General features: G+C 44.3%; 1 protein-coding gene and 1 non-coding gene across 2 annotated transcripts in view; one reads left to right on the top strand and one right to left on the bottom strand.

Annotated features, from left to right (window-relative positions):
- LOC124716685 (mucin-5AC-like) overlaps positions 1-20,771 on the top strand; it is a 53,362-nt gene that overhangs the window by 14,331 nt on the left and 18,260 nt on the right. The gene's annotated exons all lie outside the window — the stretch shown is intronic.
- Trnas-cga lies at positions 20,390-20,464 on the bottom strand. The gene has a single exon. It is a non-coding gene; the product is annotated as a tRNA-Ser (tRNA).

The following is a 20,771-nucleotide window of genomic DNA, read 5'->3' on the forward strand; positions in this document are numbered from 1 at the left end:
ACGACCTGTTAATCAAAAGGGATGATCCTGTTAGCAGAACAATAGGTTAAGTACCTGTCAATCAAAGGAGAACAATAGGTTAAGTACCTGTCAATCAAAGGAGAACAATAGGTGTGCCCCTGAGTGCATACCAGCCCCTAATGTAGGCAACCCTACTATTGTCTACACTCCAGTAATCCATGTTATACCACTTAATACTACCATGGTTTGCAAATGTAGACTCAACGGAAAGTAGTAACTCAGCAACTAACATGGGGATCCTTTGCATTTGTTGACGTAACCATATACAAAAAACTGCTCGGTTGTGGAAATCGGCACAATGAAGTTCTTGGCATATTGATACTTAGGACGATGCAGTATGGTGGTGTTACTACTTACAGATACATCGGAGACTCACAGCGTAATTTCCCGGAGGTTTTTCATGGTTTGTGGTGCACTGCCGCTAGTACAGCTGTTTCATTAGCTTCTTCTGTAACACGTTTGCTTCGTTTCCTTTTGCCGGTCTGTATGCTGCAATCAGACATAAAGGCGTTCACAATCTCGTAAAAGAAAGAAAGAGAGCGAACTTTCTCTGGAAAACGTTCGGCGTGTAAGTCAACAGCAGTCTCAACATTCCTCCTGCATTCTCCATCAATCAGGCTCATTTCAGTTTTCTCTTCTGTAGTTGCAACATTCAACGTCCAAATGTTAGGTAGGAGTGAAGGCAATAAATACTGCCCAAGTATTGTAATGCTTAGAGCCGCTGTCTGTTCTAAGTCTGCACGATACGTGATCTCCTGTCGCAGTGTACTGTCCATTACGATACGTTGTAGTTCTCTACACGGCCACCGTGGCGCGTAGAACAGTAGGTGGAGTCCTACATGCCAATGGATATTCAAGGGCCGTTGAGTAGCATGTCGTAAACTACAATTGTGGACCCACTTCGAGCCCTCTGATTAAGCGCCGCTAAATGAAGAAAACGCTTCAGACAAAAGTATGTAGATTTTGCCGTAGAATCGCAATCTGCAATAAAAAATGGGAGCCCCCATCGAAGGTTTCAAAGTTGCCCCCATCTCCCCCCCCCCCCTCACCCCAGCCATCTGCACACAGTGTGTGGTGAGAGGCTCGAGTGTGGTGTCCGAGACAAACAATTTTTAATTATAGCTTTTTTTCGATCCGATGTGTAGTTTTGGAGATATTTCAATGACTTGACCATGAATAAAGTGTGTCCAGCGGATGCGGCGAACAGCCCTCTCAAAGTCTTAATGAAGAAATTGAGTGATTTATCTGACGTCCAAAACGGCTAGATGATTGGCTTTCAGTCCAAGGGTGGAAGCATTTCCGAAACAGCTAAGCTTGTAAACTGTTCGCGTGCCGCTGTGGTTAAAGTGCACCGTGCATAGCAAAATGGTGCAATCCAGAACCGGCGCAGAGACAACTGTGGTGCACGAAGGATCTTCATGACAGGGATGAACGACGGCCACAGACATACATACAGGCGAAAGGACGTGCAATGTTCAGCAACTTATCAGCCAGATGAACCCAGAGGCTATCAACAGCGCCTCCTCAACGACTGTTCAGCGAACGTTGCTGCGTATGGACATCCGTAATAGGCACCTGGTTGATATACCCATGCTGACTTTTCTTCATCGAAGATGGAGGCTGGAATTTGCATGCCAATACCACAACTAGAACTCCGCTGAATGGAGATGTCGTTTTGAGATGAATTACTTTATATGACCCACAAGACAGATGGTGTGTACGGCGTGGTACATTTGGAAGCAAACAAGCAAAGAGTGTTCGGGCTGGGGAATGTTATCGTGGTATTGGGTGATCCCGTCATTCTGGAAGACACAATGGATCAACACAGGTACACCTCTCTCCCTGGAGGCCATGTCCCACCCTTACAAGCAATTTGTTTTTCCTCAGCGCGATGCCGTCTACCAGCAGGACAATGCAAAGTGTTGCAGAGCCTGTAGTGTACTTGCATCATTCGAAGAGCACCAGGGAGAGTACACGGTATTCCTCTGGCCACCAAACTGTAAAGATTTAAAGCCAATCTGTGGGGCTCACCTCGATCAGGCTGTTGCCGTGATGAACCCTCAACCGAGGAACCTAGTTCACCTGACCACAGCACTGTAGTTGGCATGGCTCCACATCCCTGTCGGTACGTTCCATAACGTCACTGACTCTCTACCTGCACACCTCCCTGAAAAAGGTGGTTATTAAGACTTTTAACAGGTGGTCACATTGATGTGACCAGACATTGTGGTATCAAATGTAGGACTTAATGGGTGGAAGAAATGTCTGTGAAAATATATGTCTTACATCTGTAGCAAAGTGTGGTAAAGATGTGATCAGTGGACAGTGGGAATACCTGAAAAGAATCAAAGTGTCTAAAATGTAACGATACATGAGTATGCTGAAAATGGAGGGAACTAATAAGGAATCCACAGCAACGGAGGTTATCATTCCCCAATTCTGGAACCACCCACACTCACAAAAGCAAGCAGCACTTCGACACATGCTACGTAGACTCAACACAGTGCCACTCACCAAAGAAAACTACCACAAAAAACTAGGCACAATAATGCAGATAGCACAAAAGAATGGTTACAATAGAACATAGTCACAAAGCTGAACAACAAAATTAAACGCAACATAGAAGCAGAAAGCACCAAACCAAAGACAACAACACAACAGAAGCAAACACAAACATGCAGTCCCATAGCAACCACACAGAATAATCAGGAAAAGATGAAAGAAAACACAAGATGGTACCCAATTACTTACAAACACAAACTCACACATAAAATCACCAACATTTTCAAAAGACAGAGAATAAACGTAGCATGCACAACAGACAATTCTACAGAAAAATACACCCCAAAAGTGACAAGAAACAAAGACATATTCCAGAAAACAGGTACATATTTACAGTATAACACATGTGAAAGCAGATACACAGGACAAACAGGTAGAACATTTGATGTAAGATACAAAGAACACACGAGACCCTGGAAATATGGGACAAACCACACCACATCTGCAGAAAACCTAAAAGAACATAATCACAATCAAACAACCAGAGAAGAAGACATGAAAAGAACTAGAATCAACATTTAAAAAAATCTCCACATACAGGAACCAAAGCAGAAAGGAAAGCCCTGTTGAATGATCAAGTACACCTGCCAAACAATTCATTGTTTACACTAATAGATAAAATAATAGAATAAGGTTCCAAAAGAAGATTAATATAATAATACCACTCAATATAACAATAATAATAATAATAACACCCAACATCTTTACACTCACTTATCTATAAACCCCTCCACAGAACATTGAAACGAAAAGTCGAAAAGCTATCACCAAAGCTTTCAACCAGTCGCTAACAGCTAGTCCATTCATGTTTAACACTCTACAACTCAAACCATCAACTTCCCCCCTCCCTCCCCCCAACCACGCACAAAAACCATATATACACTCTTCAGCTCTCTCTCTCTCTCTCTCTCTCTCTCTCTTTCTCTTTCTCTCTCTTTCTTTCTCATAAACACACACACACACACACACACACACACACACACACACACCCGCGCGATATAAACACCATGAATAGAAGTTGATTTCGAACGTATCCTACGTTGACAACTTGTAGGTAAACAAACCAAAGAGGAGGAAACACATAATGAAGTTACAATATTTTCGTTGTTAAAAGCACAGTGTCCGAAGAAATAGTTATATAGAGAGGCAAAAGAATAATAGTACACCACAAAAAAGGAGAAACATTATGGTGTAAAAAAGTTGGAAATACAGAATGGTGCCTATGTATCGGTAATGAAGTGGTAGTAAGACCTCCATACCAGATGAGATAAAACTCAGATCACAGCAAACCATAAGTAATTACTTATTTACATAAAAAAATCGCTACGTGAACTGTTTGATAATCTAAAAATAACAAAACAGTATCGTTGCAGATGCCACTGACGATGCCTTAGAGCAAGAAAATGGCGAAACGCGTCTGGGAAAAACAAGTAAAACTGCAGCAAGGCAAGGCGTTTTTATTTACAATACAAGTACACCAGGTGATCAAAAAGTCAGTATAAATTTGAAAACTAAATAAACCACGGAATAATGTAGATAGAGAGGTACAAATTGACACACATGCTTGGAATGACATGGGGTTTTATTAGAACAAAAAAAACAAAAATACATAAGTTCAAAAAATGTCCGACAGATGGCGCTTCATCTGATCAGAATAGCAATAATTAGCATAACAAAGTAAGACAAAGCAAAGATGATTTTCTTTACAGGAAATGCTCAATATGTCCACCATCATTCCTCAACAATAGCTGTAGTCCAGGAATAATGTTGCCAACAGCACTGTAAAACGTCCGGAGTTATGGTGAGGCATTGGCGTCGGATGTTGTATTTCAGCATTCCTAGAGATGTCGGTCGATCTCGATACACTTGCGACTTCAGGTAACCCCAAAGCCAATAATCGCACAGACTGAGGTCTGGGGACCTGGGAGGCCAAGCATGACGAAAGTGGTGGCCGAGCACACGATCATCACCAAACGACGCGCGCAAGAGATCTTTCACGCGTCTAGCAATGTGGGGTGGAGGGCCATGCTGCACAAACATCGTACGTTCCAGCAGGTGTTTATCAGCCAGGCTGGGGATGATGCGATTCTGTAATATATCGGCGTACCTCTCACCCGTCACGGTAGCAGTTACAAAACCAGAATCACGCATTTCCTCGAAGAAAAAAGGCCCGATAGTGGTAGATGTGGTGAACCAACCCATACAGTGGAGTTTCCACGACAGTTCTACGATTTTCGGTAGCCCAAATTCTGCAGTTGTGGGCGTTGACAGGCCCTCGGAGCGTGAAATGAGCTTCGTCGGTCCACAACACGTTACTCAACCAATCGTCATCTTCCGCCATCTTTTGAAACGCCCACACCGCAAATGCCCTCCGCTTCACTAAATCGCCAGGTAACAGTTCATGATGCCGATGGATTTTGTACGGATAGCATCGGAGGGAACGCCTCAGTGCCAGCCAAACAGTAGTGTATGGAATGCCGGTGCGACGTGCGGCTGCACGAGCCCTGACTTCCCCGTGCATAGACGAACCCGCTACAGTCTCCATTTCTTCCTGAACTGTCTCGGCAGCATTACGCCTTGTGCTCGGTCGCCACTACGGGGTCTATCGTCATAACAACGCGTAGCTTCGAACATCGAAATAATTCTCGCCACAGCTGCATTTGTCAACGGACTTTTACCCCTTCGAATCTCCTTACTATGGCGATAGTATCGTAACGCTGAACTAGCGCATTCCCCATTCTGATAATACAGCTTCACTAAAAGCGCCTTTTTAGGTAACGTCAACATGCTGCAACTGCTGGCGCATCTGATTCTCTCTCTCATTACAGCTCCTTTTCTACACGATTGTCATGCGCAGTCACTGACGTTTTGCTGTCCAGCGCCATCTGTCGGACATTTTGTGAACTTTGTTTTCTTTTGGTTCTAATAAAACCCCATGTCATTCCAAGCATGTGTGTCAATTTTTACCTCTCTATCTACATTATTCCGTGGTTTATTAAGTTTTCAAATTTATACTGACATTTTGATCACTCGGTATATGTGGGAATGCTGACTACAAGAAGAGCTAGTTCTATAGGCTAGCAATACAGCTGAAGATAACGGCACTGCTGGTTCTACTGCCGGTGATGCAACAAGCTTGAAACGATCCGACTGTCGAAGTGGCATCGCATTTGTGGACGGACCGTTCACAGCAGACAACTCAGAAGTGTCCGCGACGGAGACAGTTCAGCGTGACGCAATGGGCGGTGAGTCGGAGAGAGGACTTGAAACGCGATCGATGGCACATCGAGCGACAACGTCTGCCATTTCACACAGACGGAGACAACTGAGTCTGCTGTTACAGGAAAGCCGAGTCAAGTTCCGACCGAACAAAATAGCAGGAATGTTTCTTCGAGTACAGGCGAAGGCGGGTAAAACGATGTAAACAAAAATCCCTTAAGAAATTCCAGAAGTGTTCAAGGAGAAAGCGAAATTGAGGGTGTATCAGTGTGTGACTCGGATACATTCTCCCGCGCCTGACGCTAATTGAGGAGTGGAAATGTTAAACCTTAGAAGTGCCATTTTTTTCTCAGAACGCGTTTTCAGTCCTTTTGTCTTCTCGGTACTATGTTGCACGTCCCTAAGCTTGTTAAAAGCGTCAAACCGTGGAAAAAAATGTGTAACACATTCATTAGTCTTAGTGCCAGGCACTGCTTGCTCCCCGATATCCAAAAAGCCGTGTATTAAGCTTCCTCCACTTAGCCCGGAATGGTGTGATGAGATAACAAACAAGTTTCTGGTGAATGTGTACATCTTTTTGATGTAACTATTGGACGGAATTTAAAAAAAGCTGCGTCGTTGCTTACATCTAAGCGTCCAGATGTCAGACACTCAGATCGGTCCCAAATGTTATATGCAGAAAGAACACCAACCGAAACACAGTTTTAATTCGTGCTACACTATGTGATCGAAAGTATCCGGACACCTGGCTTTAAATGACTTACAAGTTCGTGGCGCCCTCTATCGGTAGTGCTGGAATTCAGTGAGGTGTTGGCCCACGCTTAGCCTTGATGACAGCTTCCACTCTCGCAGGTATACGTTCAGTCAGGTGCGGGAAGGTTTCTTGGGCAGTGGCAGCCCATTCTTCACTGAGTGCTGCTCTGAGGTATCGATGTCGGTCGGTGAGGCCTGGCACGACGTCGGCGTTTTAAAACATCCCAAACGTGTTCAATAGGATTCAGGTCAGGACTCTGTGCAGGCCAGTCCATTACAGGGATGTTATTGTCGTGTAACCACTCTACGACAGCCCGTGCATTATGAACAGGTGCTCGATCGTGTTGAAAGATGCAATCGCCAACCCCGAATTGCTCTTCAACTATGGGAAGCAAGAAGGTGCTTAAAAATTCCATGTAGGGCTGTGCTGTTATAGTGCCACGCAAAACAACAAGGGGTGCAAGCTTCCTCCATGAAAAACACGACCATACCATAACGCCACCGTCTCCGAATTTTACTGTTGGCAGTACACACTCTGGCAGATAACGTTCACCGGGCATTCGCCATACCCACGCCCTGCCATCCGATTGCCACATTGTGTACCGTGATTCGTCACTCCACACAACGTTTCTCCACGATTCAATCGTCCAGTGTTTACGCTCCTTACAACAAGCTAGGCGTCGTTTGGCATTTACTGGCATTGCTTATGAGCAGTTGCTCGACTATGAAATCCAGGTTGTCTCACTCTCAAGTAACTGTCATAGTACTTGCAGTTGATCCTGGTGCAGTTTGGAATTCCTGTGTGATGGTCTGGATAGATGTCTGCCTATTACAAGTTATGACCCTCTTCAACTGTCGGTGCTCTCTGTTAGTCAACAGACGAGATCGACCTCTACGCTTTTGTGCTGTACATGAAGGACTGTTTCTCAGTTCACAGGCCCATGTTGCATGGTGGATTAGGAACAGTCGAATTCAGACCAAAAAAGACGATCTAACTTTATAATCTAATACCTGCTCCGCCATATGTAGCGCTATGACACTCCTGTTTATTTGATTCCACTTCACTATCACATCGGACATAGGGATGTTTGGGTGTGTGGAAATCTCGCGTACAGACGTAAGACACAAGTGGCACCCAATCGCCTGACCACGTTCAAAGTCCGTCAGTTCCGCGGAGCGCCCCATTCTGCTCTCTAAAGATGTCTATTGACTACTGAGGTCGCTGATGAAGTAAGAAAGAATAGGAGGAGGCAAGTACTGGACTGTTGTGACACTGAAGAAGACACAGACTATGGACCAGGGCAATTCTAGTACATAAAAGACGCAGAAATGTAAGTATACATAAGAATTTGTAATAAAAAAAGTTTAAACCTCAATATCTCTGAACTACATTTTTTGCAATAAATGACCCATTTTCTAAAAACGTGCGAACGGTAGAGACATGAAATTTTCACAGCATGCCAAGTGTGAGATTCAACACATACGGAACTAGAATAATTAAAATATCCAGATTTGTTTTGTTTTTATGTTCATTTATTTACTAAATTCTGTCAAAAAATTGAGAGTTTGAAACAAAATAAGATAAAATGCCCCATAATACAATTTTAGCAAAAATTCTAGTTCAGTGTATCTAGAAAGGTGCATTCAATAACTATGGAAAATTTAAGTTGGTGTCTTAAACAGTTTCCAAGATAATGTGTCTCAAAATTCGATAATTCAACTTTGGCGGCATAGGACATACAATGACCCTTTAAATAAATAAAAATTCAATTAATAAATCATCGGAGGGGAAAAAAAGCTTGAGAGCCTAATACGTTTTGGCAGTGTGACCTTATTTGTCTACACACAACGTTCGTCCCTGCACATGTTTCTGTGATTTCTAACAAGTTCATGTTAAACTGACTCAAATGTTGCAAATCTACTACAAATTTGCTTCAGAAGAATAACCAGTTCATGAAGTAAACACAAAATCAGGACATGTATTTATCTATCTTTGGAGGCCACATCAACGACGACATGCTCTTTCTTTTTCCACTGCATAATGACAGCTACCAACAGGACAAAGCAACATGATACACAACTCGCAGTGTAAGTGCTTGATTCGAGACTCCAATGGTCACCAAACTCCCCGGATTTAAAACCCTCGATTGGGCTGTCGTGCCCTGGATCCTCAGCTGAGAAACCTGGCGCAGTTGGCCAAAACACCGCATTCGGTTTGGCTGCACATCCCTTCCACAAAATGTCTTCCTGCACGTTTCGCAGCGGTCGGCACTGTAGAAGATGGTTATTCAGGCTTTTGAGGTGTCGTTGCATTAATGTGAGTGGGCAGGGTATTATCAGAATTTTAACAAGGTTATCTCGTGGAAAAGGCAGGAAATGTGCGCACAGTGAAAGAGGAAGGGTGTCTATAAGGTGTTAAAAGTAACAATTTCGAAAATAAAACAAAGTATAGTTGTATGAATAGAACTAAAAATGATAATGAGTTCATTAGTGCTAACGCTGGCAACGGGCTTGCCGCAGCGGATACACCGGTTCCAGTGAGATCACCGAAGTTAAGCGCTGTTGGGCGTGGCCGGCACTTCAGGCCGCCATGCACTGTTGCCGTTTTACGGGTTGCACTCAGCCTCGTGATGCCAATTGAGGAGCTACTCGACCGAATAGTAGCGGCTCCGGTCACAGAAAACCATCATAACGACCGGGAGAGCGGTGTGCTGACCACACGCCCCTCCTATCCGCATCCTCAGCTGAGGATTACACGGCGGTCGGGTGGTCCCGATGGGCCACTTGTGGCCTGAAGACGGCGTGCAGTGCTAACGCTAATTATGTATACATATTTTATAAATTGACTCTTTCCACATCATTTCGAGTAAAGAATCGTTAAAATGATGTATGGAACATGTAAGTAACTGAGAGGAGAAGGAGGAAGAAAATTGAATAACGATTTGGGGGATAAGTTGTTAGGAAGAACTGAAGGTGACAAGGAGAACGTGAAGGAGAAGACAACACAAGGGGTATAATATAAAAGAAAGTAGGAGAAGAACAAGAAGGGCAAGTAAGGATAACTAGAAAATAAAGAAGTGGAAGCTGATGAGAAAGACGAAGAGGAGTGGAAGAAAACAAAAAACAGTAGAATAAAGAGGAGATAAAGAAGAAGTAAAAGGCTAAGAACATCAGTAGCCCTAGAGAAATAAACATTAGAAGGACTGTAACAAGGATTATAAGAAAGACTACAGAAACGGCCCTAATTCGATGTTTAATGTATTGCTTTGCTTCCATGAGTGGCAGAAATGGGAAAGTAAACGTGCTACGTACACATAAAGACTCTACATCTACATATCTACATACATACTTCGCAATCCACCATTCGGTGCGTGGCGGAGGGTACCTCGTACCACAACTAGCATCATCTCTCCCTGTTCACTCCCACGCAGAACGAGGGAAAAATGACTGCCTATATGCCTCTGTACGAGCCCTAATCTCTCTTATCTTTTTTTTGTGGTCTTTCCGCGAAATGTAAGTTGGCGGCAGTAAAATTGTACTGCAGTCAGCCTCAAATGCTGGTTCTCTAAATTTCCTCAGTAGCGATTCACGAAACGAACGCCTCCTTTCCTCTAGAGACTCCCACCCGAGTTCCTGAAGCATTTCCGTAACACTCGCGTGATGATCAAACCAACCAGTAACAAATCTAGCAGCCCGCCTCTGCATGGCTTCTATGTCCTCCCTCAATCTGACCTGATAGGGATCCCAAACGCTCGAGCAGTACTCAAGAATAGGTCGTATTAGTGTTTTATAAGCGGTCTCCTTTACAGATGAACCATATCTTTCCAAAATTCTACCAGTGAACCGATGACGACTATCCGCCTTCCCCACAACTGCCATTACATGCTTGTCCCACTTCATATCGCTCTGCAACGTTACGCCCAAATATTTAATCGACGTGACTGTGTCAAGCGCTACACTACTAATGGAGTATTCAAATATTACGGGATTCTTTTTCCTATTCGTCTGCATTAATTTACATTTATCTATATTTAGAGTTAGCTGCCATTCTTTACACCAGTCACAAATCCTGTGCAAGTCATCTTATATCCTCTTACAGTCACTCAACGACGACACCTTCCGGTACACCACAGCATCATCAGCAAACAGCCGCACATTGCTATCCACACTATCCAAAAGATCATTTATGTAGATAGAAAACAACAGCAGACACTTCCCTGGGGCACACCAGATGATACCCTCACCTCCGATGAACACCATCGAGGACAACGTACTGCGTTCTATTACTTAGGAAGTCTTCGAGCCACTCACATATTTGGGAACCAATCCTATATGCTCGTACCTTAGTTAGGAGCCTGCAGAGGGGCACCGAGTCAAACGCTTTCCGGAAGTCAAGGAATATGGCATCCGTCTGATACCCTTCATCAATGGTTCACAAGATATCATGTGAATAAAGGGCGAGTTGTGTTTCGCAGGAACGATGCTTTCTAAAGCCGTGCTGATGCATAGACAGCAACTTCTCTGTCTCAAGGAAATTCATTATATTCGAACTGAGAATGTCAGAGAATCCTGCAACAAACTGATGTTAAGGATATTGGTCTGTAATTTTGAGAATCCGTCCTTCTACCCTTCTTATATACAGGCGTCACCAGCGTTTTATTCCGGTCGCTCGGGACTTTACGTTGGGCAAGAGATTCGCGATAAATGCAAGCTAAGTAAGGAGCCAATGCAGTAGAGTACTCTCTGCAGGTGCCCTGTAGAGAATGCTGGAGCTATCGTAGAACTTTGCAGGTGGTCCCCGTTATTGCATGTCACGTGCAAAACAAGTGAGGAGCTGCGGTGGGTTGGCTGACATCCGATGCTCTGCGGCGGCGGGCCATCGAACGGCGGAGGAACCGGTAGTCACGGGATACGATCCAGGCCAGCTCCCGTCTTTCCTTCCTGTCGCGGCGACTCCGGCGCCCACACTTCCTTCCTTCCTTCCGCCCGTATATAATGCGGGCCGCTAGCGAATCTCCTCAGAGGCGGCGCAGCCATGGCTTCCGGAGATTCGCAGGTCTTCTCCGTCCTCAAGGTAGGCACGCCACGCCACTCCACCTGCTGATCACCATTTTGGCTACACTCATTAACTGTGCTAATTATTCTTCATGCTTTCCCGGCGATCTGTTGACATCTTGGATATTCGGGAATCCAGCCGGATGTTCGCGTCGTTCTCGCACGATATTTTAACAGCCTGCCTCGCTGTCTTCTTCAGGTGCTACCTGAGACTGGCCCTTGGGTCGATCGAGTCCAGTATTTATGCTGCACTCGATCGACCCAAGGACCAGTCTCAGGTAGCACCTGAAGAAGACAGCGAGGCACGCTGTTGAAATATCGTGCGAAAACGACGCGAACATCCGGCTGGATTCCCTAATATCCAAGATGTCAACTGCACTAATTGTTACTTTTAACATTATACGATCACTGCTCCTCTTTCACTGCGTCTATTAAAGATATAGTCGGTAAACACGGATAAAAATTGCGCGTACATTATTATTTTATATTAATAACCTATGTTTATGGGCCTTTTCTATTTTTCTTTCACTTTATAAAATACTATACTGCACATTTACGTGGTTAAAATTTTAAAAACAGGAAATACGAAATACAACTTTTATGCTCAAGGGCATATTTTGCACTGGGTTGGTACCGTCTGTGATCATAATTCAAACTATGTCTAAATTTCTAGAATGAGATATTCACTCTGCAGCGGAGTGTGCGCTGATATGAAGCTTCCTGGCAGATTAAAACTGTGTGCCGGATCGAGACTCGTACTCGGGACCTTTGCCTTTCCCGGGCAAGTGCTCTACCATCTGAGCACTTTCGCACGAAAGACAAAGTCCCCGAGTTCGAGTCTCGATCCGGCACACAGTTTTAATCTGCCAGGATGTTTTATGTCTCAATTTCATTTTGCAACCTTGACATGCAGTAACTGCAGTAAGTCATTCAAAACACTGCTGTTATTCAAGTAAATTTATGACTTTTTATTATCTTTATGTACCATCTCCAATTGATTATTCATACACATATTCATACGCACAAACATCTCTGGATGTGGAGTTTGTCGCCATCTACGTAACAGTCATTCAGAATCAACTATTTTGTGTCCATGGAGTAACTGTCATCTAAAAATGACAGTATTCTTTCCAACTGAAGAGTGTTTCTCGACAGTTTTCAATACACCGTAATCTATATTTGGGCAAGTGATTTATTTCTGTTTCCGAAACTTTACCTCAAGGACAAAAATGTATTATTCAGCTAAAATGGATCAAAGAGTGAGTAGAAACTTCGGAAAGCCTGTATATACAAGCACGAACTTCATGTTTCTGATTTAAATATACTTTCGTTGCCAAGTTTTGTCCAATGTTGCTTGTTATACCTTTTACCAGAGAAAACAGTATATTAACTTATACTTTTTTGGCCGCTCTATATTTTCCAAACATTACGTTTGTACTTATAACGTCACTAAGCACTCTTGAACTGATCTCACAGTGGGAAATAAATACATATTGCAAGATTTGTAATCTATTATAGCATGGGTAAGTTTTGGCCTTGATTAGTGCTCCACGTAACCTGCAGTAACTTGGTGTCCCTAGGGTTGATACGCACGTTTGTCCACTTGTCCACGTGCCAGTCACGTTGTTCTGTCTGCAGTATACGCTCTACTGAACTGCGAGGGTATCAGCCAGTAACGCTGAATGCAGTCTTGGTCTTCACTGATTTTTGTTCTCTGACACATCTATAAGATGGAAAAAAACTCACTCCTGAACGTATGTTGCTCTTGTTTACACATACAATCTAATATTTCAATCTTCTGTCTAATTAATAAGAATATCATCTAGCCTTTCTAACACCTCAAGCGAATAAATATACATTTGTAGAAAACCAGGCGCAAACTGTCAATCTTTCGCTTCACTTTCCACTACGTTACAGTTGACAGGCGTCATTTAAACCTTTGTCTTTTATCTTACGATGCCCTAAAGCAGTCGTAGTCAACCTTATCCCTACCGTCTACAAACGGGATTCCAGCTTTCATAGTGGACCGTTAAGTGGTAGCGAGCTTAAAAACGTTTTTATAAGTTTTTTCAGAAAAATTGTCACAAAGTATTTGATAAGTATTATTACTACATATCAAACTACGTTCCATTAGGAATGAGAAATGCACTCAAAGACTGTGATTTGACTTTCAAAGTGACGGAGCACAGCAATCAGTTGTCCGTTCCTTTCAGGCTTTATTAAAGCAAAACTAGATTTCGGCTATTCCCTAGCCCTTATCGGTGCACTATTTCATAGTTTCAATACACGTCCTAATACGTCAGTCCCCTGCCGTTCGGGCTTCTGTCACAATTGAGTCTTGAATGAAATGTCACAGAACCCCGAATAGAAGGGGTCTGACATACTAGTACATGTATTTAAACTACGAAATAGGGCATTGATATGAGTAGGCGTTAGCTGAAACCTATATTTACTTTAATGAAGCCTGGAAGGAAAGGACGACTGATTGCTGTGCTCCATCATTTTGAAGGATATTATTACTCTGAAGCGCCAAAGAAACTGTTATAGACATGCGTATTCAAATACAGAGATACGTAAATGGGCAGAATACGACGCTGCGGTCGGCAACGCCTATACAAGACAACAAGTGTCTGTCGCAGTTGTTACATCGGTTACTGCTGCTACAGTGTCAGATTATCAGGATTTAAGTGAGTTTGAACGTGGTGTTATAGTCGGCGCACGAGCGATGCGTCACAGTAAATCAGAGGTAGCAATGAACTCGGGATTTTCCCGTGAGACCATTTCACGAGCGTACCGTGAATATCAGGAATCAGACAGAACGTCAAAACTTCGACATCGCTGCGGCCGCAAAAAGATCCTGCAAGGACTGGACCAACGACGACTAAAGAGAATCATTCAACGTGACAGAAGTGCAATCCATCAACAAATTGCTGCAGATTTCAATGCTGGGCCATCAACAAGTGTCAGCGTGCGAGCCGTACAACGAAATTTCATCGATATGGCTTTCGGAATCCGAAGACCCACTCGTGTATCCTCGATGAGTGCACGACACAAAGCTTGGTGCCTCGCCTGGGCCCGTCAGCACCGACATTGGACTGTTGATGACTGGAAACATGTTGCCTGGTCGCACGAGTCTGGTTTCAAATTGTATCGAGGGGGGTGGACGTGTACGGATATGGAGACAACCTCATGAATTCGTGGACCCTGCATGTCAGCAGGGGATTATTCAAGCTGGTGGAGGCTCAGTAATGGTGTAGGGCGTGTGCGGTTGGTGTGATATGGGACCCCTGATACGTCTAGATACGACTTTGACAGGTGACACGTTCGTAAGCATCCTGTCTGATCACCTGCATCCATTCATATCCACTGTTGATTACGACGGACTTGGACAATTCCAGCAGGACAATGGGCACCCCTCACGTCCAGAATTGCTACAGAGAGGCTCCAGGAACACTCTTCTGAGTTCAAACACTTCCGCTGGGCACCAAACTCCCCAGACATGAACACACCTTGCAACGTGGTGTTCAGAAGAGGTCTCCACCCCATCGTACTGTCACGTATTTATGGACATTCGTTCAGGATTCATGGTGTCATTACTCTCCAGCACTACTTTAGAGAGTCCATGCCACGTCTTGTTGTGGCACTTCTGCGCGCTCGCGGGGGCTCTACACGATATTAGGCAGGTGTAGCTGTTTGCCTCTCCAGTGTATACCGTATGCTTTAACTCTTCTGCATCCGTACTACAATATAAAGACAAGTCGTTTTTAAACATTATTACAAATTAAAATCTCGGAAACTATTTGACATATTTAGTTCGGATTTATACTCGATATTGTAATGAATATTCAGACGAACAAAGCACAGGTTTTCTGTTACGAGCGATTGCGATAAGGAAAACACAGAGCTGAGCTTCGAAAATGTGCGGTTTCATATGCTTTCTCGGAGTCAGTTTCAGGTACGATAGCAGGACACGTAAACTACTAGACAAATTGTTTCTCCCCTATATGTTCTTTCTTCTTATATGTTTACGAACAAAGCTGTATGCACAAAAATGTGTAGTTTCGCTTCCTTCCCCGCCGTCGGTTTCACAGAAAAGAGGAATGCTGTATTTATGGTGTCCGCAGCTCGTGGTCTCGCGGTAGCGTTCTCGCTTCCCGAGCACGGGGTCCCGGGTTCGATTCCCGGCGGGGTCAGGGATTTTCTCTGCCTCGTGATGACTGGGTGTTGTGTGACGTCCTTAGGTTAGTTAGGTTTAAGTAGTTCTAAGTTCTAGGGGACTGATGACCATAGATGTTAAGTCCCATAGTGCTCAGAGCCATTTGAACCATTTGTATTTATGGCTTATCGGCATGATTAGATTGGTACTTCGAAATCTGTTTCGCAAAATGGTTCAAATGGCTCTGAGCACTATGGAACTTAACATCTGAGGTCATCAGTCCCCTAGAACTTCGAACTACTTAAACCTAACTTACCTAAGGACATCACAGACATCCATGCCCGAGGCAGGATTCGAACCTGCGACCGTAGCAGTCGCGCGGTTCCGTACTGCAGCGCCTAGAACCGCTCGGTCACCACGGCCGGCCACCTGTATCGCCCGAAGCTTTAGTAATATTCGCAGATTAAAATTATGCGAAATACTGTCACTGAAGCTACTATCCTTATCCTCACGGATTTAGCGACTGAAGAGGTGTCCCTCGTATCCCGCATACAAATGATTCCAAGCGATTTTCTCGTTCATCTTAAGCGACTTCAAATCCCAATCAAGGTTTTGTTTGCAATAACAATAAAGAAGGACAGAGAGGAGGCCGGGGTGGGGCTGGGGGGGGAATGGACACAGAGAGGCGAGGAGGTAATGGATAAACGAAGGGGTGTACGAGGAGATGGACAGAGATGGCGGAGGAGATTAGAGTGTACATCCGATTCCCATACATACAGGAACGGAATGCTGACTGGGAATGGAGGAAAAAAGATCCTATGAACGTGCGTCAGGAAATGCACCGTTGCCACGGTAGATAGCGCTGAGGAATGGAAGTTCTGACCACGTGCTGTCCTTGTGTGTTGCTGGCTGTGTAACTGACGCAGCATACTGTAAGCAGCCGAAATGTCCAGTATTCATGACGGGAACAAGCCGAAAAAATGAAATGCAAATGAGCATACGGCATTGTGGGCCGGGAGTCCCCCATTCGGGGAAATTCGGCCGCCGATGGCAAGTACTTATTGCATTCAACGCTAAGTTATTTTAGATGGGGAGCAGCGGCGGTCCTTAACCTTTCAGACACGGTCTGTTTCCCCAAACCAAGCTTATGTTCAGTCTCTAACGACTACGTCTGCTACAGTACGTTGAACCACCGTCTTCCTTTCAAACTATATGCTGCCGAAACAAAGGCTTTGGACTTTTATAGACGAATAACATTCCATATTTTAAGAATAGGAATCTACATCATCTTAAGATAACTACTCGCCGACTGAGCGAAAATGAAAGTTTATTTTTTTTAAAATTGTTTTATGTTTTAGGGTCCGAAATGTTCAGACTTGAGATAAATTAATCGATTGTAGTAATTTACTTTGAGAGTTCCCTTTCGATCATTGTATATATTTTTCTGTGTGTGTATCTTACCTTTCCATCCTTTGATATATCCTCTTATTTATCCTTATCTAGCGTCAGAATCATCGACCATTCAGCTATTGGGGACGACGGGAACAAGCCGAGTATACGACCAAGCAGGTGGAAATGATCGAGAGGTACGATGGCTAAACCAAAACAAGTACCGTCACAGACACCAACCACAACACACAACATTTCAAGCCCTTTTGTGTGTTTGTGTGATCCTTTCAGACCAGCGTGGAGGGAGGCAGCGGACTGAGCGTACAGTAGATTTGGATGACCGGGTTCTACAGGATACTGAGACGAACCCTAGTACAACCTCCAGGCAAGTGGTCTGCCAACACGGTGTAAGCCAAAGTAAGATGACATGTATATGAACTCTTCACGGGTTGTCAGCCCAGTAGCATCGTCGTCTCGTAGCAACGTTTCGATGGAATGCGTCTCCATCGTCTTCAGGCCTGAAGATGATGGAGACACATTCCACCGAAACGTTGCTACGAGACGACGATGCTACTCGGCTGACAACCCGTGAAGACTTCATATATGAAATTCGCCGAGAAAGCCTGCACTCGCTTATAAGATTACATGTATCTTGCATCTCAACCGCTATTATCACTGTCACTTCCACGTCTGTTGTGACGTGAATGCGATGCAGCTCTGTATTGTGTTCCGTTGCACGCAGACCGTCCATGTCCGGACACATGTTCATAGGACCTTTTCTCGTCCATTTCCAGTCAGAAACCCGTCTCTGCAGTTAGTCGGTTCTACTAATCTTCACCCTGTATTTAGCAACGGCGGGGCATTGCCAGATTCGCTGAAAAATTTTCCAAAAAATGCTTCGTACTTTAGATACTACCACTATCGTGCAACTGATCGGCGGTTAGCAAAATTTTCGTACTAATACAAAAGTGTGCGGCAGGTAAGAAAGGTTGGTTACCTCTCCTCTAAAGGTTGTAAATGCTGGTATGTCATTGCCTGACAATTAATGAGAACAATTCGTACTAAACGACACGTTTTGATGAATTCTGAATGACCTGATTCCTTCAAATGGCGTATTTCCATAGCACGCATGCTATAAAACTGACAGCCTTTAACCGCCAACATGTGTTTACCCGTCTTTTATTACAACAAATGGTACCAAATCGATGTTATTTGGACAAATCTCCAATGTTCTGGGAGGAAAAAGTGGTGGAGAAGCATCTCAGATTACTCTTATCGAATGGCGGTTGGAGGAAGCACATAACATTTTCGTACAAACTAAAATTAAATAACAGTTTAAAGTGTGGTTTCAGTTACCTGAGACTGTAGACGTGTGTGCAAGTTGCGTTTGCGTGGGTGTGTGTGTGTGTGCGTGTGTGTGTATGTGTGTCTATTGCTGACAAAGGCCCTAATGGCCGAAAGCTATAGTTGTGTGAATCTTTTTGTTGTGCCTAACGCGACTCAGCATCTGCGCTATATTGTGAGTGGCAACTTTGCTTCTCTAATATTGTTACAGTCCATCCTGGATTTTCCATTGTTTGTTTTTCACATAAAAAATATTTTCGTTATATTATCCTGCATTTATAACCCGACAAAAATCTGAGGAACTTTGGGGATTTCCATCGGGTTTTCAGTAATCGGTGGAGTGATTCACGAGGAAGGTTTGTGTGCTTAATTTACATATATTTCATGATACTTGGCTGAGCTACAATGAAACGAAGCCACCTACCACTGTGAAAACGACGGCTCTGCCATCCAACGGTGACAGCCGTGAAGCTACTACGCCACGTCGGCGCTGGCATTGCAGATCCTCTACGTGTTGCTCATTCTATATGAGATCATTTCGTGACCCACCATGTCTTCCACATGTGCAACATCTGTAATGTTTCATAGCAAGTAATACTAGTAATTCTTCCGGGATTGCACTTCCATTGTTTGGGATGAGATCCAATAGCCCACAGAAAAGTTCGGCATTTGCATAAATGCAATAGCCCTACGATCAGCTGCTCCATTTTCTTATCTGAAGACTTCCGTCAAATCTTACCAGTAAACGCAACGGGAACGACAGCAGACGAAGTCAACGTATCAGCAATAGCCAGTTAGCTTAGCATGTTAGTATAAATCCAAAATTTATAAAATAAATGAGAAATTACAGTAGCGAATGCGAAGTTAGAAGAAAAAATTTAAACTTAAAACTCGCACGAAATCCTTGGAATCGGAAGGATCGATATCTTGCAGTATCGGTAACGATAGCAGGCAAAAATTGTCGCGATTTTCTATTCCCGGAATGGATGAAATATCTATAAATGGATTAAGTTTGTACAGAGCCATCGGAGCGGATTCCTGCTCACGCTTGTTTTTTACAATGCATATTGATCCTTAAGCCACAGGAAAGGTATCATATCAGTTTCAATTTACTCGCAAGTCATCACCAGAAAACATGCTTCAAAACAGAGTAAGCGATGAGCAGGAGTAAACCAGAAGACTAAACGGCAATGCTTGCTAACCTGTTTACACCAACATACGTGCCTGAACACGTGTATACTGAATCGACAGCTGAGGCGCACGTGAAAATGTAAACATACCTGCACTTCCGTTGATGAAACTGTAAGCTACCTGTAGCGATGCAGTGGCACGGACTTGTAGTCCGGGGTGATACGTTGCAGTGCAGCACGTGTATACTGAATCGACAGCTGAGGCGCACGTGAAAATGTAAACATACCTGCACTTCCGTTGATGAAACTGTAAGCTACCTGTAGCGATGCAGTGGCACGGACTTGTAGTCCGGGGTGATACGTTGCAGTGCAGCATCACCGGTCTATTGCGGTCTAACTGTGTTGGTGAGGCGGTGGATTTCCGCAGGGCGGTGGCTGGGGGTGCGGCGGTGGGGCTTGTGGTCCCGTGCCGCCCTCTGGCGGCGATGGTGCTGCGTGGGTCGGGCGGAGGTATTTTGCCTAGCGTGGGCGGGTCCCGTACGCCAGGGCAGGGGTGCAGGGCATGAAGCTGAAAACTTTAAATTTAAAAATACTGGCAATATAAAATGACTGCGAGAGAAGGCCTTCGCGAAGCAAAATTTACTAAATACACTCATGTTCAGGAAAAACAGAACACCTTGACCGACTAGAGATGGGACGTTCATATTCACAGGACATGTGTATTACTACTGTATGAAACTTCCTGGCAGATTAAAACCGTGTGCCCGACCGAGACTCGAACTCGGGACCTTTGCCTTTCGCGGGCAAGCGCTCTACCAACTGAGCTACCGAAGCACGACTCTCGCCCGGTCCTCACAGCCTTACTTCTGCCAGTACCTCGTCTCCTACCTTCCAAACTTTACAGAAGCTCTCCTGCGAACCTTGCAGAACTAGCACTCCTGAAAGAAAGGATATTGCGGAGACATGGCTTAGCCACAGCCTGGGGCATGTTTCCAGAATGAGATTTTCACTCTGCAGCGGAGTGTGCGCTGATATGAAACTTCCTGGCAGATTAAAACTGTGTGCCCGACCGAGACTCGAACTCGGGACCTTTGTCTTTCGCGGGCAAGCGCTCTACCAAGTGAGCTACCGAAGCACGACTC

The sequence above is a fragment of the Schistocerca piceifrons genome, chromosome 9 (assembly GCF_021461385.2).
Source record: "Schistocerca piceifrons isolate TAMUIC-IGC-003096 chromosome 9, iqSchPice1.1, whole genome shotgun sequence".
NCBI lineage: Eukaryota > Metazoa > Arthropoda > Insecta > Orthoptera > Acrididae > Schistocerca > Schistocerca piceifrons.